Source organism: Phocoena sinus, chromosome 8, assembly GCF_008692025.1.
Source record: "Phocoena sinus isolate mPhoSin1 chromosome 8, mPhoSin1.pri, whole genome shotgun sequence".
Classification (NCBI taxonomy): Eukaryota; Metazoa; Chordata; class Mammalia; order Artiodactyla; family Phocoenidae; genus Phocoena; species Phocoena sinus.
This window is the reverse complement of record NC_045770.1, coordinates 91486990-91509122: the sequence shown is the minus strand read 5'-3', so window position 1 is coordinate 91509122 and position 22133 is coordinate 91486990. Positions and strand designations below refer to the sequence as shown.

At 37.9% G+C, this 22133-nt stretch overlaps 1 protein-coding gene across 2 annotated transcripts in view; it reads left to right on the top strand.

The window, feature by feature from the left end:
* Window positions 1-22133, top strand: part of LRRC4C (leucine rich repeat containing 4C) — a 1265570-nt gene that overhangs the window by 723396 nt on the left and 520041 nt on the right. For both annotated transcript variants that reach the window (XM_032638696.1, XM_032638697.1), the window contains one exon: window positions 19085-19221. The gene's annotated coding sequence lies outside the window, so the exon portion shown is untranslated. The remainder of the gene's footprint in view (window positions 1-19084; window positions 19222-22133) is intronic.

Below are 22133 nucleotides of genomic sequence, written 5' to 3'. Positions count from 1 at the left end.
CTCCATGTCCGTATTTTAGGGGGGAATTAGAAAATATGCCCTTCTTGGGGGGCTCTATCTTTTGGTGCAAGATTAAGAGAACAGAAAATGTTTTTAGGATTAATAGTCATATGCTATATTTTGGTAACGTAATTCCCTTAAAATTTGTTAATAATCTGGCCTGTTTGCTCATCCTATGTATAAATAACCATGTCCAACAATCTTGTCTGAGGTATTAAGCCAAACTTGTTTAAGATAATCAGAGTCTGTATACAATGTGAAACTTGTGCCAAACTGGATGAATGTAGTCCCAAGGAAAGACCCGTTAGTCATCTTGTACTACTGATGCACTGTTAGGTAGCAAAGGAGAATATTTATCTTACCTTGGCAAAACAATATCTAGTAGAAGTAAATTATAGGAAGGCAGATACTGATGAAACTTGAAAGAAAAAAAAATAGAACAAAAAAAAGAAAAAACATCCTTTCCAGTGATTGGAACTGCCCCAAATCTGGAAGTTTGCCTGGTGAGCTTCCCTCCCTAGTTTTCAGGGCTGCTAAGGAGGGACTTTGTAGATCGTCTCTAGGGTTCCATCTGACCCTGTCTTGTAAGTTCCTATGATTCTATGAAACCAAAGACAAGGATTGGACAAGTATTGATTCAGAAGACCCCAGAGAGGCATGAAGCAACCACAGAAACATATCAAATTGAGTTGCAAGCCACCATGAAAGGCTTATGCTACTCCTTTTAGAGCAGCCAAAAAGTTAAGATTGTTCAGTCTTCATCTTCTAGTTGACCTTTTGATCTGTTGGGGTTTCTGACACAGGGTTTCTGTGGCCATTTGATCTACTTTGGATTCCTGACCCAAGAGAGTGACCATGAAACAAAAGATCTCTATAAGTTACATTCGATGCTTTAGGACAGCGGTCCTCAACCTTTTGGGCACCAGGGACCAGTTTCCTGGAAGACAATTTGTCTACGGACCGGTGGTGTAGGTGGGGTTCGGGGATGGGTATGGTTCAGGCAGTAAGACGAGTGTAGGGGAGGCAGATGAAGCTTCGCCCCTCGCTGCTCATCTCCTGCCGTGCGGCCTGCTACCCGTCCGCAGCCCAGGGCCTGGGGACCCCTGCTTTAGGAAATGTATTTTGTTCTATATAAAATGTTCTCATTTTTTGGTACATGTACGTTTAGCAAGTCTTGGGAGTTGTGTTGGTTGTTGACATGGGGGGACGATTCTTTTTAATGACATCTAAATCCATGTTGCTGTATTCTGAAGTTTTCTTTTTCTGTTGCTTTGCCTGTTCCCATGAACGGTGTGTGAGCTTCCTGTCTGCCCTTATCTTCAAATTCAGAGTTTTGGACTGAGTTCTTTGGTAAGGATATAGTGCTATGAAAAATGTTAGGTTGAATATAATTCTGTTTTTCAACAAGGTGCATGGGGCATTCGAGAACTGAATGAATGCATGTAAGGAGAGAGAAAGGCATTTGCTTATTCAGTACATATTCATTTGAGTCCTTGCATACCTACCTTGTGTTGATTGCTGAACTTGGCATTGAAGATAAAATGGTAAGAAGTCAAGCACAGCCTGTCTTTGAGGTGCATTAGCCCAGCAGCTGAAGAGTAATATAAGATAAATTGTGAAAATGCAGTGATAGGGGAAGAAATTGTTACTAGGGAGATCACAGAAAGGGAAACTAACCTAGATTCAGTAAATCAGAAAGTGATGCTACGTTGAAGCCTGAAGTGTGAGTAGGAAGAGAGGAGAGTGAAGAAAACAGTGCTTAACTGGTCTCCCAAGTTGCCTCCTATCTCTGTCCTAACTTAACACCCATGGCCAGGGCAGATCTGGTTTTTCTGGGGCCTAAAGGTCATAACATTTTTAGAGGCTTTCTTTAAGGAACAAATAAACACAAAATTACAAATACAAAATAGGGTACAAAATCAAGTAGCTATTTCAAATGAAAAAAGTAATCACATGCGCAACTCCTTTAAATCATATAAATAATCAGTATCTTCATCTCTTGTCACTTATTTTTTTTTTTTAAGAGCAGGCTTGGGTAATGTTCTGTTTGATTTTCTAAGAAGTCCAGAAATTGTCTATCTATGCCTTTACTAAACATGACTATTTCTGAGATTCAAATATGAAGGGCATTGTCTAAAAGTCTAGCAAACAGTTTGAGGTGAAAAAGTCAGGGTCCCTGGTTACCCTTTTAAGTGTTACTAATCCTGGCTGATACTTTACAAACTGGCTGTTTTGTTTTTGTTTTTTTCACAAAAACATGATTTGTCTGAGATTTTATTCCTCTGTCAAAAAGCAAACTTCATTTGCTCTTACAGTATGTGACGTTAACTTGTTTTTCACAGCTATAAGAACTCTAAGAATGAGATTAGAGATTCATCGTTAATGGATATTGAGGGACGTCTGTGTATCTGGCAAAACAGTGCAGTTTGGACATTTTTAATTTATGATGTTAAAAATAGTTTTTCTGTCAAGATCCTGGAGCTGATCTACAACCAGAATGACATAGCAGGAACTTGTCCTCAAAGTAGAGATGGTTATATCTCATTTATCCTTTATAACCTTATGCTCCAGTAAGGAACAACTAATGACTTACCATGTCTTGAGACTTGGCCTAAGACATCATCTCAGGGACAAGAAAAAAAAACATATTCATCTATTCATCCAATACTTAATGAGCACTGGCTATATGCTGGGAATGTGAATAAGACAAACAAAACCTCTGACCTTTAAAACTTTGCATTCTCAAACAGAAACAGGTAATGAATGTGCTTAAAATTATTTTACACAGTGATGGGTACACTGAGAAAGTAAAACAGGGTATTTTATAAACAGGGATAAATGGGAGATAAGTCCCTAAGGAAGTCAGGATTTCTCTCTGAGATAGTGATTATAGCTGAATAAAGAGAAGAATGAACGAATGAGCCATTCAGAGCTACTGGGTCAAAGAGTTCCAGATAGAGGGGAATGCAAAGATCCTGAGGCAGAAATTAACTTGTATGTTATATAAATGCAAAGAGAGACATTGTTGCTATAACAGGATATATGAGGTGAAGAGCAGTAGGAGCTGAAACAATAGAAGCAGCATTTTCCCACCTGCTTACCAATCCTTTAATTGAGATTTTTAAAATCCTATTGTGTACTGAGCTCCTCCTTTAAGCCCTTTACATCAATGGATCTTTTGTAACATTTGCTATTTCCAGGTTAACAGAAGACGCTATTTCACAGGCTAGTAATGCATTTTCAGAAATTTTTGCCAAAAGAGCCTTCATTACTTTAGAAGTAATAAAATAATTCTCAGTTGCAGCTACAGATGTTATATTTTCTAAAGATATCAATGTAGATACAGGGAGTCATAGAAATAGGTGCAGGTGTAGGTGTAGGTATAGATACATACAATTTTTTCCAAATGCAGTCCCTGCACTTTTTCGACCTCAGGCAGTGCTCATAAAAAATGTTTCCTCATCACTGGTCTAATTCAGTTTCCAGATGTGTAGATGGGTAAACAAAGGTCCATCGAGGTGAGTGACCAAACTGACAAATGAGATGTTGGCACATATCCTTCTTTCCCCACATTCTGCAATGTTGCTTGTTGGTACTACAACATATGCATTGTTTTGTTTCTGAAAAAAACAGGGTTGATATTATGCTTTAGGAAATGGGTAAAAAAAAAAAAATCAATATTCCTAGAAAGTCCCTGTTTCAGGCAAGTGTACCATCAATGTAGCCACATAAAAAAAATGATGCTTAAATTGGTCAGATGCAAATATGGTCTCCTCAGAAACACATTCCCCCCCTAATGTTCACCATTTGCTTGAGGACATGTGAAGGGAGAGAAGTCTACGTGGGAGCTTTAGGGATTTTCTATGTTTCAGTGAGATCACTATCCTGCAATCCTAGTGGAGAAACTTTAGCGTGTTTTACCAAGGCAGAAGTTTTCATTATGGGTGAAGGGACACTGAAGTGTAAAAGGAAAGTCCTCATCTAGTGAAGGTAGCAGGTACTCCAGACTTCACTGCTCTGTTTGGTACATTGTTCTCTACTCCCTAGAATGCACAGTCCCTCTTGTGTGGTTTTGAAAGAACACTTTTTTTCCCCCTGGGGGAAATGTTGCTCCTGGAAAAGGAAATAAACAAATCTTACTGGTGCTGATGAAAATGCAGAGCTCTGAAAAATATTGTTCTTAGCAACAATTAAAGCTATTATCAAGGAAATTAAACGTTCTAGCGGCAATGAGAATATGGTGTGGTTGGTTGGGTTTATTATAAGAGAAGAGATGTCATATCCACTCTTCCTATGAGTTCAATGTTAAGTAAGAGTATCCTGGGGAGAGATGTTAGATTCTGTATCATAGTTAAAAAGGTAAGTGCAGCCAGCAGAGATTTAGATTAAACATAAATATTTATAAAGCAGAAAAGTGCAAATGACAGATGATATCCCCTCATCAAAGTGCGAAGTGTCACAGCCCAATCAGAGTTTGAAAGGTGAGGCCCCAATCCGAAGTCATTATTAGAGTTATTGAGAGTATAAATGCTGATTGAAATACAACAAAGGGTCTTATTAAAGCACACTAGTGTTGATTGAAGGTCAGTCTTTGCTCCAAAAGCAGCTACAACAGAACAGAGCAGTAGTAGGACTTGGGGTGGGGGTGAGGGGAGAGGGAAGTAGTGCTGGAAAGAGAAAGGAGAGGGAAATAAAAAACAGCACCAACCAAACTTTCTATTTGAAACATTAGTTATCTAAGGATTCCTAATCGCAGGTAATTGACCTGAAATCTAAAAGCAGGGAAAAAGGAGTCTCTGAGAATCTTTGACTTTGAAGATGAGACTGCCAAATATTTACTTCTCTTCTAACTGTTTTGGTTTATTGTTGCATTCATAAAAGGAAAACTCCACTTGAGTTTCTAGGAGGCTGACTTTTGAACTCCGAAAGACTCATTCAATCCCAGTACGTGATCAATGAATCTTTATGCATTCTGCATGGGAATAGTGATTAGGAGAAAGGGAGAAAGGGTTCATTCATTCATTCATTCATTCATTTTTTTTTTCAGCAATATAATAAATCAGTTTAAAGGAAATCTGCCAAGAATGTGGTTTGACCCCATTCAAAGAGAGGACAACCCAGAATGAACCATCTATGCAGGATTTATATTTACCTTTAAAAACTCAACAACCATAGGGCCTTGAAACAGGGTTATAGAGGTCAGCACATCAAACCAAGATCATAACTGAGGCACGTGCCCTGATAAGTTACCATCTGATGCTCTGTCTGCTCCTGTTATTCCTCTACTTTGAAAACAAAAACCAATAATCAATTCATCTAGCCCCACAGTTTCTACAGCTTTTCTCCATGGTACCTTGGAAAATATAAATTAGAAGCGAACGGAGGAAGGAAAAACTCTCTATTCCATTGGGCTATTACTTTTAAAATATAAGATCGAACTTTAATTTATAGGTGAGAGTTCTCCAAGGTTTAGTTTCTCCTCTCCTTCCCTATATTTTTCTCTCTCATTATAGATTGATGATGGTGAGCAACAGTTTTTCTCAGGTATTGAGAAGAAAAAAAATAGTAGAAAATGAGGATTTTGTCCAGCAGGAGTTGCGATGGGAGAGCAAGTTCTGGTTTTAGAGATAAGGAAAATGAAAGTAACAGGAAGTACCTGTTCCACCACTCCCCAAACTTCATTTGTAGCCACTTTTTGTGTAGGTCATTTAAAATCCGTATATTTGTATCTCTATGTGTTTCTCTCTCTCTCTCTCTCTCTCTCTCTCTCTCTCTCTCTCTCTCCCTCTCTTTTTTAAGAGGGAAAGCAAATAATCACACACTGGTTGAGGACATATTGGTTTGAAAGATGGCCAAAGATAGATATATTTATCAAACATAACCATTTCCATACTTTAAAAATTGGTCTCTGGAGCTACAGCAAATATCGTGTGTTATTTACTGTACAAAGAAATGAGAGGAAGTACGTGCAGCAACCTCTGGATGCCAGATATCATTTATAAAGATATTTATAACTAAAAAAGATCTTAGGGATCAAATTAGTGTCTTCAGAATCAGTTGGGTATCTTTAAACAATTGGTATATCTCAGCCTCATCTCTCAAAACTCTGATCAATCAGTTTGCTGGAGGGGTTCAGACTTGCATCTTTCTTTTAAAAAATTTAAAGAGAACTTGAGTAATGTGATGCAAACTCAGAATTGAAGACCGCTGATAACCTGACTTTTCCACGGAAGGGGAATTGTGTTAGTTGTCTATCGCTGCGTAACAGATGGCCCAAATTTAGGTGCTTAGCACAGCATAAATTTATTACCTCACAGTCCTGTGGATCAGAAGTCCAGGCGCAGCAGAAGTGGTTCTCTGCTCATTGCCCAACGAGGCCGCAATCAGTTTATCAGCAGGGCTGTGTTCCTTTCTGAAGCTCGGAATACTTGTCCTAGCTTTTGTGGGTTTTGGTCAAATTCCTTGTGATTCTAGGACTGAGGTGCACATTTGTTACTGGCTTAGCTGAGGGTGGCACACTGCTCCCACAGGGCACGATGATCCCTCCCCACAGGCCTTCTTATAGATGCCCTTACGGACCATCTTACAACATGGCAACTATGCCTTTAAGCCCAGGAGACTTTCTTGCTGCATCCTACTAAGATACGTTCTGTAATGGAACATAATCACAGAGTGACTGTCCCATCACCTTTGTCATATTCTGTTGGCTAAAAGCGAGTCTCAGATTCTTCCCACACTCAAGGGAAATGGATTATATAAAAATTTGATGCACCGGGGTCACCTCAGACTTTGTCCCGCACAGAGAACTAAGTTCCAAGGAGCTCAACTGACCAATTGAGTTTATATAACAAATTGGTGCAATATGGATATTCTTATTAGTCTGGGTGGTCTTTCAATAGCAAACAAAAGTAAGAACAAAATCTCTCTCTCTCATTATTTTGGAAATACGGCGTTCAGGGTTAAGTGCTGATATAGTGAGCGTGTGTTTCTGCATTGAGCTCTCTGTAGAATGTGAAAGCACCGATTTCTGAGGCTGCTCATTTACCTCTTACCGTGTAGGTAAAGTATTTATGTAAAAATAATATACAGTTCATTTACAAAGAGCCTTTGCCCTTAACATATAGCGTGGTTTGGAAAACACTACTTGCTGCTAAAGTCTGAATTTTGTGCAGACTGCAACCACATTTTGAAGTCTGCACTGAAATCATTCATGTGGTAAACATTCCAGCCTAAAGGAAAGTTAAGGATTTGGCAAAAACCACGGATGACAATGTGAGTTGAAGGCGTTTTCCAATTTTTAGCAGTCATATAGCTTCTTAAATATTTTTGGAGTTAGCATTTCACAAATATGTGGAGGCACCTCAGGAAGAAGCTAGTTATTCTAACTGACCCCTGGCTAAGATAACATATACAAGTCTGAAATTCAGTCGATTACCATCTGTTTCTAAATCTCTAAAGTCTCCTAATTTTGCAGTTGGGAAGTTCTTTCCAATATCTTTTTTTCTGTTTAAAGTTATTCCATCTTGACACACCAATAACAACCGTGGGCATATGTTGAATGTATTTGGGGAGGTATCAGTTTTTCTATTGCTTTATTAGTGCATTTAAATACAGATGCTATGATTATAACTAGTTAGAATTCTCCTCTTGCCCCAGGTACAGTTCCTAAAGCTAGTTCATATAATTTCATTAAAAAATTATTTTTGAGATATTGCAAGCGCTCAGATATGCTAATACAATATTGTCAGATATGCTTTATATTCCTTTTTGGGAAAGAAATATAATTTTGTAGTTACAGATGATTCCTTATTACCCCAATCATGACCTGCTGTCCTTACTGGATAAAGATAACCAGGCTAGAGATAACTAGTACCTGCAGCATTTGTGTATTCTCACCATGTATGTTGTTATACATTTACACAGTATATATGTATCTATAAAGGTATGTAATATTATTTTATGTATTTTATGCTTTGCATTTGCATAAATTTTATAGACATACTTTTTCAGCTTGCTGTTTGTGCTTAATATTATAATGTGATTCATAAGGAACTAGTTCATTTATTTTTATTATTGAACGGTAGTATTCTGTTATATGTCTAACATTCATTATTTACCCATGTTTAATTGGAGGACACTTAATTATTTACCATTACTCATGATTATAACAAATGCTTCAGTAAACATCTCTGTAAGTGTGTCCATGTACTTATGTGGGAGTGTTTCTCCAGGAAAGTTGTATTTAAACTTGTTGTACTGTAATCCCACAGAAATAAATTTATTTTATTTGGGGACCCAGGACCTGCACAGGCACATACATACCTATATATGGAAAGATACTTACCTTACCTTTTCTACATTCACATACACATGCATGCACACACTTACACACACACACACACACACACACACACACACACACACAAACTATGAATACAATTTACTCTGTTATTTTATATTCTATCTTGTTGATAAAGTGGGTAGAGATTCACTAAATTGAATTGTCAATCTCTTAATGGGTTATAATCAGCGATTTGAAAAATGATGACATAGGCTATATACCCAATAACAGAACTATTATAGGAAATGGGCCTCTTCAACTTTTTCATGTTGCTCTTTAAAGAGTTTAAAAATTTTACACTCTCACCAGTGGTTTAAATAAGTTTCTATTTCCTTATATTTTGTTTTCTTCTCAGTTCCCTGCATCTTGTAGTTTTTTTTAAATTGAGGTATAACTGACAAAACAATTGTATATATTTTAAGATGTACAACTTGATATGTTGATGTATATATACATTGTGAAATGATCACAGTCAAACTAATTAACATATCCATCACCTCATATAGTTGCTATTTTTCTCCTCTTTCTTTCTTGCTTTCTTCCTTCCTTCCTTCCTTCCTTCCTCCCTCCCTCCCTCCCTCCTTTCCTTCCTTCTTTTCTCTCTCTCTCTCTGTCATGAGAACACTTAAGATCTACCTTCTTAGCACATTTCAAGTATACAATACAGCATTGCCAACTACAGTCACCATGCTGTACCTTAGATCTCCAGAACGAATCCATCTTGTATAACTGAAACTTTGTACCCTTTGACCAACACCTCCTCATTCCCCAATCCCCACCCCCTTGGTAACCACCATTTTACCCTGTGTTTCTATGAGTTTGCCTATTTCAGATTCCACATATAAGTGAGATAATGCAGTATTTGTCATTCTGTGTCTGGCTTATCCTCATTTTCTCAGACTGTCCTTGTCTGGATTTGGAGAGATATTGAGATTCTTTGAAAGACTCATGGTTGGCTTGCACTGAAAATGTGCATAAACCTTGTAACACAATGGGAAATAGAATGTGGAATTCTCTACCTATGGGTAGCAGATATTTCTTCAGTGTGCCTCCCACTTTCACTCCCAGTAACATAAAAGACAATGAATCCAGGTCACTGGGTTCTTCTCAACCGTGGCTTTTTTACTTTACAGAAACTTGGCAGAAATCACCAAATTCAGTTTTTTCCAAGAGTAAAAGTGGAGGTTCCAGGAGTCCACATTCATTCACTTACACCTTTAATCTCCTAAATATATTTTGCACAACTTATTTGTAGGTCTGTTATTAAGCCAGATTGAAAGCACCCTACCAGAAGTCGAATAGTCAATCTCACCAAACCTCAAAAACAGAACAACTTTTTGGTGCCTGACATAGTTCTTTGGGGTTATTTGTACCTTGAAGGTTTAGAAGAATCTGACTATAAAATCATTAGGCTTGATTTTTGTTTGGATTAGGGGAACTGTAAGGGGTGGTAGTGTTCATTGAAGAGCATGTCATTTACTTCCAGTTCAGCTTATTTAATGGGCATTAGTTTATTTACGTTTCCTATATATTCTTTAGTCAGTTTTGAATACCTTTCTTAAAAATTTTCTTTTAGTAAGCTTTCTGATACTTTGGCATAAAATTGTTCATGGTGATCTACTACAATTTTTAAATATCAATTTTATTTCTAATTATAGCCTGTTGTTTCTCAGAGTTATTTCGAATGTTTCCTTTGCTTTTTTTTTTTTTCCCCGTGGAAACAGTTTTACTATTGCTGAAAATCTCTGTGGTCCCTTTGTCCTTGTTGCTGTTTTCTTTCATTTCTGCACTCATCCCAAACTTTTTTTTCCAATTGGTTTTCACATCTTCCTTTTTTAAAAAAATCTAACTTCTTTAGTTAAATGCAAAGCCCACTAATTGCTGTATTTCTTCCCCTTTAATATATGTATTTAATTAAAGCTCAAATTGTCACGAAAGATAGTCTTATCATTGCATCCCCTAAATATTAAAAGTATACTGAACTCACTGTCGTTCAGTTCCAAATATTTTATAATATCAAGTATAATTTCTCTTACTTTACATGAATAATTTAGTTGGTCAAAGTGTTCTATGTATGTCAGTTAGGTTAAGTTCATTCACTGGGTTCAAGTCTTCTACAAACTTGACATTTTGATCAGATGAAATCGTCAGGAGGATTGGAACTAGTTTTAGTTTTGCTGAGAATCTCTATGGTTCCTTTATAGTTACTGTTCTTATGTTTATTCATTTGTGATATTATCTTGATGTTTTTCTTTAAGTGACTAAGTGAGGTATGTTAAAATCTGCTATGATTAGGGAATTGCCGGTTTCTCCTTTCATTTCTGTCATCTGTAGCTTTATGTTTTGGGGCATGTTATTGACATTAGGTGCATTCAGATTTAGAAATGGTATACCTTACAGTTATATACCTTCAGGCTTTGTAGAGATTCTCTCTGCTGCTAGAGTCTTGTCAGCTTCTATTCAGATACGCATCATTTTATTTAGCTCACCCCACTTGCTAGATTTCCTTCTTCATTTCTTATATCTGACAGTTCCTCTTCGACCTTATCTTTTCTTCATAGCTGTGTATTTGTTGTTGTTGTCTTTCTTAGACTCATGTCCAACATTTCTATTTATTTTGTAATGGGAAGTGTGTCCAGGTTAGTTCAATCTCTTATCAGATCAGGGATCCAAACCTTAATTACTTACCCAAAGTAAGAACTTACATTCTAACTAAATAAATCTGATCTAAAGGATTCTTACTTCAAACAAAACAAAACAAAATAAAAGCTTTATTGCATTCTATTTGTAAGAGATCTAATTTACTAAATTATTTCAGAACTAGCCATTTTTACTACTATTACCACTACCAGCAACATCTCTACTACTCCTTCTACCTAAAGCAATAATGGCTAATAGTTAATATTTATGCAGTACATACTCTGTGCTAGCTACATTTTAAACTGCTTTACTGGTATTAACTCCTCACTTAATCCTCACACAAATACTATGAAGTAAATGTTATCATTATTCTCATTTCACAAATCAAGAAACTGAGCAATAGAGGTTAAATAACTTACCCAAGATTTAATTGTTAAATAACAAAAGGAGAATCTGAACCCAGATGTTCTGGCTCCAAAGCCCCCTTTCTCATCACAACACCAAGACTGCATTTAGACTCAAGCAAGAGGAGTCCCTGCCCTGGGCCCCATCCTTCAAAAAGATCCAAACAGGATTTCTCCAGTCAATTCTCTTTTTATAGACATGGACTTCGTGGAACTAAGGGGACGTGCCCACCTAGAGCCCCCAGCCGTCTTCTTGACTTTGACTTACTTAATACCTGGAATTGCCTACCTAAACTCGTTTTCAGTGTCTGCGTGGGTCTCTTCCCTTAGTGTGTCCTCCAGAGAGCAGACCTTACTACTGTAGCGCATATCTGTAAGTCCAAGTGTGGCTTTGTATAGGGTATATGTTTGGAGCTCAGACTGGAGGCTTGAATGTTGGCACATATGCACATGAGGTCCCTTATACAAAACCGGACTTAACAGGGGTAGGAAGTTGGGGGGGGGGGCGGTGTAAGGAGAGGGATGGGCAGCAAGGGCTGCCTTTCCCTGTGCTACCTCATGCCAGTACAAAACTCTAAGACATCTGAGAATTCTGAGTTTGAAAGGAACCATTGGGGCCATTATGCAGATGATAAAATGGCTTTCTTTAACAATATCTTAGCTTTATTGGTAACTTTGAAATATTCAATTATTTGAAAGTGGGCCTCCATTCATTGGGTGACTGCAAATGCTAAGAGTGAGGCTGTGTAAAACACACACTGCCTGTATCCTTGGACTCACCTCTAATATGGGTGCTTCATCATTCTTTCCTTCAACCAGATTTAAAGAGGTGACTCCCGAATATGGATTCCTTTCTTTGCTGCTCTCTGAGAATTCTCTGGTGTCTTTATGCTTGGGGGTTGGGGTTGGGGTTGTGTATGACAAGAAGGGGTCATAGTTGACACATAGACGATTAACAATCAAACTCAGAAGATTGCTGTTTTATCTGTATGTTGCCTAACATTTAGTAGGCATTCCAAAAAGGCATTGTGGATTAGTGAAAAATAATAGCTGCCCTTAACTTAGCATTTATCTCATGTCAGAAGTAGTGCTTTTTGCTTTCCATAGGTTATCTTATTTAATATTAAAACAAGATTTTTAGGAAAATACCATTATATCCTTTTGCAGATGAGGAAACAACTCAGAAAGTAAACTGTCTCAAGGTGACAAAGTCAGTGATTGCCACCTGGATTTGAACAAGGCCATATGACTTTCTGATGAGTGCAGATGACTGTAAAGTTATTTGCTTCTCCAAAAAGGAATGAATGAAAACAATAGCTATGATTTTTCTTAAAGTCAAGCTTATCCTGAAAACCTACCTGAACCAGTTGTTGGATGTAGCATAATCATATGCCCTGCACATCTTATTTTGATGTTTTTCTGGGCAGGTGAGACTTGAACAGCTAACTAGAGTACCGTAAGCATATTTAAACTTAGATTTTGTTTCAAAACATTAGAAAATAGAAATGAATGAAAAAAAGATACTAACATCAGTCTCTTTTCTGAAATCAATATATCAACACATTTGTTATTGAGTTATATGAATTGTGATTATTTGTCATGTTTCTGATTGAAGATATCAGATAGAATATTGCCATCATAAATATAATAACTCAGTTCTTGATTGTATGTTTATGTCAAAAGTCCCATTGAGATTTGGAATGCTGATGACACAAATATAATAAAAGAGCTCTTTATTCATTTATATTCAATAAAACAATATTAGAAGATGATACATTCCCTCTTCCTGATGGTTAGCACTTTGGGTCTCATGATTCTCTATTAAATTTATTATTTGTTGGAATAGAATTTGCAAAGATTCTGTCTTTAGCATACGTGACTCTGCTTTGGCTTTCATTATAAAGTATGTGTTTACACTTAAGTGGTGAAAAGATATATTTTTGGAATAATCACAGTAAATGGGCACACAGCAACTGTCAGATTTGAAAGAGGGGGTGGTCAAATGTGCAAGAGAGGATAGCACGTATTAGCATCAGGCCTTGAACCCTGTGGGAGTGTCAGTGTCTTCTGGACTTGAAGAATCAGGAGAGAATCACTGCATCTTCACCTCCCTTCACTCTTACTCTGTGTTGTACTCTGCAGGGTCGACAGCATAATGTGGCAAAATGCACGACGGGAGAAAGAGAATTGGGCTCTTGTTAGCGTGGATCCCTAAGACAGATCCACAGCCAAATGGGAAGGGGATAAGAGTTCTAACTATTTAAGAGCTTAGGCATAAACTGGTGTTTAAGCAGTATGATGTCACACTAAATGCAGCTCTTTTAATTCTCATATCAAACCAGGATGGTGGATAGGGGTGGGGGGTAGGTGCTATAAACTCTATATTAGAAGTCTGAAGCCACATCTGCCCCCTGTCGGACTCCAAAACTTTGCTCTTCCTTTTGTAGGAAGAACGTATATAAGGAATAGTTAATATTTTTCCCAGCCTAGTATTTACTACAAGATAAATTCCTTTATTTTAATTATGTGGTTTAGTTTTTAGAGGAAGCACTAGCTCTTTGATTCAGACCTATGGGAAGACCACAGTGATTGAGTGCACCTAAGGAAATATCAGCTTGCAGCCTACTTCTGTCTGAAAAATCTGACTTTACCATCGAATATATCTTAACTTTGCAATTTTCCCTTAACCCAACTGTATTAATATCATAGCTATAACTGGTTACAAGGCTAAAAGGTAGCTTCCCTGTTTCCTTTAGATGCGACATTATTCTCTTTGAAGCATCTTACTTTGTGTAAGTAAGTACACAACTTACTTTGTGTAAGTTAGTACTTTGTGTAAGTAAGTACTTTGTGTAAGTACGTACACAACTTACGCAACTTACATCTTACTTTGTGTAGAAAGCATTCACTTTAAACACTTAGAGATATTTACATGATGGGAGTCCAACTTGGACCAGTCATTAGACTAACCATTTTAAAGAGAAAATACCTGTGGTGTAAGTAGAAAAGAACATGGAGGCTGATGTAAGGTCTAGGTTTTAACACTTGTTAAACAAGTAACTAGCTGTGTGGTCTTGGTCGTGTACCTTGTAACTTCACTAAACATCAGCTTCTAAATGTTTAAAATTATGCATTCTAGATAGAGACTTTTAAATTGTCTTGAGGATTATATGGGACCACACACACACAAATATTCCTTTACATTGTTTTTCTGGCAACTCAGAGGTAGCCAAATAGAGCTTGTTAAAGGAAAACAACAGCAAAAATATTTAAAATGCATAATGGTGGGAGATTATGATTAATTAAAAAGTTAAGTGTTTTTTAGAATGTTTTTTCCATCAATTCATTTTAAATACAAGGTGTAATTCAGCATTGCTCAATTCACCAACCTCTCTGGGGGCATCCTGTTTTCCTGGCAGAAGTTCAACAAATTTGGTGGCCTCGTGATATATGGATTGTATTTTAACAAAGGGATCAACAGCTCATCCAAGTACCTTTGACTCTGGAGGGAAATAACACTTTTAGGTGGAAACCTTCAATAGACTTGGACACCTGCATAATGACTGAACTTAGCATAGGTTTACATAGAACACAGCTCCATTAGAATTTTGATGGCTTGGAAAGGAACAGAAGGTTATAAATTTCCTAAGGGAAAGTCTCTGGAGGGTGTGAGGACCTGAAACAAAATCAGGCCAATGTGACAGGCGTGTTGTGAATGGCTGAAAAAATAGAAAAACCCATCATCACAGGACAAACGTGTTGCATTTTTCCTAACAAACAGTGACCCATTGCAGCTTGTGTGATACGGTCCTCTCACTTTTTAAGGGTTGCTAATAACTGGTAGGCTTTCTCTTTTCTGCTTCTTGAGAGGTGATACAGTATAAGCCTTTTCATCAGATACCTATGACCTCATAGAAATACCTTTTCCAATGGAGAAGAGGAAAATCAGGAAAGGGAGAGGACAAAAATGGGAGAAGAAGGGAGAGCAGAGGAGGGAAGGGAAGACAAGAAGAGTTGGGAAGAGGTGAGCAGAAAAAAAAAAAGGAAAAGAAAAAGGGAAACTATGGGATCTGCTTGATTTTATGGTTTAGCAGTCGTGAGGATGTAGTCTCAAAAGTTTTTAGAATGTGGGACTATAAGCAGATAAAAGGTAGTTTAATGTGCCCAAGATTCTGAGATCTGCCCACATTTCCAGCCACACTCTGCAAAGGGGGATAATAAGAAATCACTGCTGTCCTCCTGTTGGTACTGACAGCAGGAACTCATACCTGAATTTGTGAGCAAAAGGTGACTTAAGTGCAGAGCTGTCCAGGACAGTGGGTATCTGTAGAGGTCGTCAAACTTTATGGGCAGCAGTAGAACATAGGCAAGTGCTTCCCAAAACTTTCACCACCAAAGACTCCTCCAGCATTTTCTTTCTGTCCCATGAACCCCATAATTTGATTTTTTTTTTCTGCTGAACAGAGTCCATGGATTTAATGACACAGTGTGTTTTTCATATTCTTATTAAGCAGTCTGCTATCTACTTCTGTTGTCACTCCAGACTGATATTAGAAAACGTGGTTGCCTCTGAGTTGATTTAAATCCAGCCACAAAGACACTTGATCTTTTAGATGGCCCTTACCTTATTGTACATGATATCAGTCACTGCTTCTTTTGAAATACTGAAGATAGTGCTGGGTATTGCTTTCGTAGGAGATTAGTAAACATATAAAATGATAATATTAAAGTAGAAAGGGAAGTGAATTGAGACAGAAAGCTTCAAATCATCTGGAGGGAAAAATAATGAGGTAAGAGAGGTTGGAAAGAGACCCTGGGGCTCCCTGCGGGTCTTAAGCAAGTGTTAATTTTCCCCTCTCTTTTATCCCTGATTCTGACAGATATGTGGCCCATTTTCCTAGCTACTAGTCCCAGATAAGTGGAAAGATGTATGAGAAGGTAAAAGCGATGGATGTTGAATCAGACCCTGCTCCTTGCTGGGTGAGAGATTTAAGAGAATCCCTCTGTTTCCCCGAGCTCTGCTTTTCCAGCTATAAAATGAGGCCACTGGGCTATGTGATCTTGCTATCTCTTTCTATTCTAACGTGCTGTGATTTTTTTTTTAACATCACTTCTCTGAGCCTCATTTTTCTTATCTGTAAGAATGGGAAGAATGTCTACATCACAAGGTGACTTTGAGTATTAAAAGATAGCAATTGAGTATCTTTCCCTATACAAATCTACCTGATTCCTGAATTTAGTTATTAAGAGTTCATAGAATGAGTTCCGATAGTGAGAAGTACCACGCTGTTTGAGTCGATTTCAGTTCACTATTTCATATACTAAGTGGTGAGTTTTGGATAGTGAAGATTTATCAAATGTTTTTTGTTCCTGGATGTCTTTGGAAGCACCTTACACATAGGCAACCCTCAATAAAGATTTACTCTGGTCTCCTTGACCTTGAGGATAGAGACAGCCTTGTTCAGCTTTGCACCCCCAGTATGTAGCACCGTGCCAGAGTCAGGAATTCCCATGGCTGTTTGTGACCCTCAGGCAAGTCATGTGATCTTGCTGGGTCTCGGTTTGGCTGTAAAATGTATTCAACAATATCTACCCCCCCATAGGGTCTTATAAAAAATAGTAAAAGATCATTTCAAAAAAGGTAAATTCATGATTCTCACACAGATATAAAATGATCAAGTGTAAAATATTTTACATAACTCATTAATCGATGAAAGAACCAGGAGTGTTACAACCAGTTAAGAGAAAAATCCAAAATAAAGACACATTTATAGATCAAGAATATTGAAATTAATGTGCTAAGGAGGTGAAACTAGCTTCTTTCACAGTGAAGAGGGAAGTCAATTGAACCTCTACTAGACAGAATAACCTTTGACTTTAGAGAAGAATTATTTTGTACTGCTAATAGCTATTTATATTTTACAGAGTTGTAAATTCTGTAGAATTCTGCCATAGAATCACATAAACAGAAAGGTGTGCTGTAGACAATAGTTTTCCATTGAAGCACAAAATTTTCCCCACATAAATTAATTAGATAATCATGTAAATTACTTAACTGGTGCCTAGCACACAGCGAATTTCCAATAAACGATTACTTTTAAAAATTGTAACAATGAAAGAGACTGTTTTGTGGATACTCAGTAAATTGAATCAGAACTGCAACTCTAACAACGCCTTAGTCTGTTTCTGAGGTTTGTTATCTGTTGTCTCATGTAATTCAGGGTCCTCCTCCTCTTTTTAAATATACACTCTACTATGTTTCTTTAACATGTGCCAAGAAGAGTCTGCAAATTGCCGAACAAACTTAAACATTTCTCTCTGCGTTAAATACAGTGCTATCCTAATGGGAATTCCTACAATAACTCAGAATGACAATAGCAAAACCAAGTTCGAGGCAAACGTAACAATGGATGTTTATTCATATGTTTGTGGAAGGAAGACTCCTCTGCTGTCACTTTTGTTTAAGCAACAGTTCAAAGTGTTGAAAAGGGTAGTCTGTTTTATGGAGTAAAGGGAGAAAATACTCAGGCTGTATCTAATTGGCAAGTGTTCTGTTAAGATGGGATTTTGGGAAGTGCGGGACACTTTCTAATTGATACATTTGACAGTTCTTGGTTGGCTAAAGGGGACAAGTAAGAAATTTGGGGTTCAAAAGAGTAAGGATCGTTTAGTGTGAGAGCAGAGGGTTTTCTGTGGCTATTTCCTAGAACAAGAAGGTGTCCATGGGGTTCTTTGTTCCTGTCATAATGATCCTTCTAGACTGGGAGGAGACGACCACTATGGCTGATGGTTTCTTAATATAAACCAGTTCCCATGAATCCCAGACAGAGATTTGAAATTTCAGGCCAAAACAATTGTGATGGGGGAAATAAAAATTATGTGGTTAAAGAATCTGACCATAATTATATGATACATAGTGACATGAAATTTACTATCAGTTTTTCCCTGGAAGTCACCATAGCCCAATGTCCAAGCCACTCTTTTTTCTTCTGTCTTAAGACAGATTCAATGCAAAAAAAATTTTTGATATTAATTATTAAAACAAAACAATAATTGATGGTCCTCTCCCACACCTGAGTGATGAAAGAGCAATGAATTCAGCTTAGCTGGTCTTAAAATCTGACCTCCCCAATATGTAAGCCTTTCCCCTATGATCTGAAAAATGAGGCTAATAAAAACTTGCCAGACAGAGAGTTATAGGTAGTAAGTGCTTAGAAAGGTGTTTGTACTAATTGAATAAGATTATATGTGTGTGTATATATATATATATATATATATATGCATATATATATGCATATATATATATGAGTGTATACATATATAGTAACTAACAAACAAAGGCCCAGGCCCATGGTAACTTCTCAAATGTTAAATTCCTTTCCACCTTCTCAAAGCATGCAAGAATAAGAAATTTTTAGTGAAATCTATTATATTGAGGCTCTAATCAACAAACTTTTATTAAGCCTTTGCCACTCACCTGGGCTTCTACTAGGTGTTCATTGGAGATGCAAAACCACATTAACATGCAATATTGTTTTTAAAAGAGAAATTTTTTCTTCCTAAACCTTTCTATTAAACAAATAATAAAATGTTCAAATATTTTTAGTGTGAGTTATGGGCGCTATAATCTAATTGATCCACCAGCATTTACTGAGCATTATATATTCCTAAGTATATCCTTTTATTCTTTTTTATATAGGAGTTACTGGAAAAGCAGAGATAACCTACGTAGATTAACAATATGGAAACATCCTGAAACCACTTTGGAGTCTCAGTAAATTGACTGGATTCACGTTTCACAAACAGGGAAACTGGCCCATGGACAGTTTGCTACAGGTAAGTGAGAGGTGTAATTTACTTCGTTAGGATCTTTCGAAGATGTACTGACTGTGGGGTTCTTAATTACATTTCGGATGATCGTAATGTTCGTTCGGTACAGCTGACAGCTTCTCTTCTCTCCCAAACGTACGCATGTGGATGCCAACATATGGCTAAAAGTCTGACCATTTCATCTTGTTCATTTGGGCTTCAGTCAATTACAAAAGGAGGAAGCAGGGGGGAAAAGTACCCACCTCATAAAACTTTTACTAGTGGTGATTTATGCGGAGGGGTGCGAGTCAAACTGTTCCTGGGACAGATGTTTCTTTGCACTGCCCGGGGAGTTGAAAGAGCGGCAGATTTGTCTGTCCGGGATTCAGAAGGAAACAAGCAGGCAAATGGTGATGCCCCCCTCCTTCTTTGAAACTGGGGCAGCAGTTCGGTCACTGATATGGAACAAAGTGTTTAGGAAAGGTAACTGGCTTTGTATTCTCCCTTTGAAAACCTGGTGAGATTGGAAAGCTTGATGTGGTGACAGCATGAAAATATTTTCTCTTGGGCTGTGGCTGAACTTGTCTGAATGAACCGGTGGGGAAGAATGAAAGTCTAAGTGACTCATACAGTTGGCAGTTTGTGGGCTGAGGGCACAGGCTGTGGCATGGTCTGTAGCTAAATGTTGTATCATCAACAGTCAAGGCCGCCTGAACCTAGAAATAGGAGCTGTCCAGCTCTGCGAAATGGAAGCAATCTGTTCGTTCATCTGTGGCGTTTCACTGTGTCGAGGAGAAAAAATGTAAGATCAAGTCATAGTGCTATTAAGCTCCATCTATGGCAAGGGAGACATTTCTACTTGTCCTTTTAATTGGCAAATACTTACTTGAATCATTCCTGCTGTTTTGCGGGTGAAGTAGCAATATTATTGGAACCTGGCACCAGGGCAAGAGGAATTGCTCTTACATTTTCCTGTTAATATTTAGCTCTCTCCGGGTTGCTTGTATAACAGCTGTCTGTCCTGAATTCATAACTGAAGAACTTCCCTGAAGGCAACTGTGCTTCCCTGCATCAAGTGCATCACATTGCATAGATTAAGCTAAATAGAAGCCGCGTTATCTGTCTTCTGGGAAACCACTTTGTTTGGAAAGTCGCATAAGAACATAGCTATGGAGGTGTTTTCTACCATGTAAAGTGCTCTCTAAAGGTGAGGAGGTGATGGTAAGATAAAGATATGGTAGCAGCCCCTCCAGAGGAACATGAATCAACAAAGAGAGAAAAAGACCTGAAGCTCTTGTTTTCTGGTTCATTTGGTTTTTTGTTTTTTTGTTTTAAAGTATATGTGATGGTCCCCTTTCTCTGACTTATATCTTAGTCCTTCTATCTATACAGAAGGGAGGATGTTGTTTTCTTTTACTCCTACTCTTGTGTTTATAGGGAAAAAAGACTCACATGAGTGACTCAGGTGAAAAGAAAATTATTCTGTTAACACGTGTGGGCTGGAAATGAAACAGAATTTGAACAAGAAAAAGAAAAGACAGTTCTAGAACCTTCTCAAATGACTGTACCATTCTTATAAGCAACAGGGAACTTATCCTTTATGCAATTCAACTTCTCTCTGAACATGTATTCCATTCATTCCTCTCTCTCTCTCTCTCCCTGCCCCCACTCTTCCTCTCTGTCAGCTTCTGATTGCTTTTCTTACGCCTCTTTTATTTGCTTCTCTCATAATTTTGCCTTACACATAGCTTCTCATGGCCTCTTTGGCCACCTCCCATGTATTCAGCTTCAAATCTTGCTGCTAACAGCCTGCCTCTGTTGGGTTACACTCAGGAGACAGAAACCACACTGGTTATATTAAGAGATAAAATGTAATTTAAGAATTATTTACCAGATATCGGAGAATTAAAAAGGCAAAAAGGGGCACTGATAAGTCATAGAGATAGAAGTTGCAGGAAGTGGCTACTTTGGCTGCAGGGACAACAGCAAGAGTTTGAGATTGTTAGAGTTTAGAATATTGGAGGAGGGCCGTAAAGAACGTGAATTTAGGAGTCTTGGGTAGGGGTGTTGCCTGAAACATACAGGAACTTTAGAAGCTTGGGTGGGGAGGACTCCACCTTGCTGGGATTAATGTCTCTAAGAAGAATTATGCTAGCTAGCTGGTGTCGTGCCCCAGGAACTTAGATTGGCGACTGCAAAGACCTGGGACTCAGAATTTTGTGAGGATTGGTGTTGAGACAGTGTAACAGCCCGACGAATTAGAAGGGAATCCACAGGCAGAGCTGGGACCACATCTCTGAGGAAGGGATACCAGGCGGCTAGTGCTGTAACATCACTTGGAGAGGGGGGCGATTAGACTGCTTCTAGGTGTGTAGGAAAAAATGCAAAAATGGAACCAACTGTTGTGTGGGGTATAGGTCAGGAACAGTTCCCCCTCCAACTTTCTAGTCTCCCTCTAGCTCTTTCTATTGGCATAAGTAGGGAATCAGGTGACAAAGGAGACCTGTGCTTTGCAGAGACCCAGGCTCAGCATTTCAGAGCAAGATAGAGGAGGATGGATTTGAACTGAGAGATAGCAATTTAACAGTGAGCACATAACTTATCGCTTGTTTATGTGTAAAGGTGTGTGTGTGTGTGTTTAGATTTTCGAAAGCGAGACTCTGATTGGCTTGATTCGTCTCTTCACTGAGGTCACAGCTTTTGACTTACCCAAGATTTGCCTGACTTTTAGTCCAATGCTGCTCCTGGCTTAACTGAGTGGCATCAGATGGTGGATTATAATGGAATGCAATGGAACACATTCCTCTTCGGGCCATAATCTCTTTTTCTGAAAATCAACTAAGGGCATTCACGTGATTGCTATGTAGTACAGATGTAAAATATGTAAATGTGATATTGTTAATGACTGACTTTTTAAAAAAGCTTTTTAATTGTGAAAC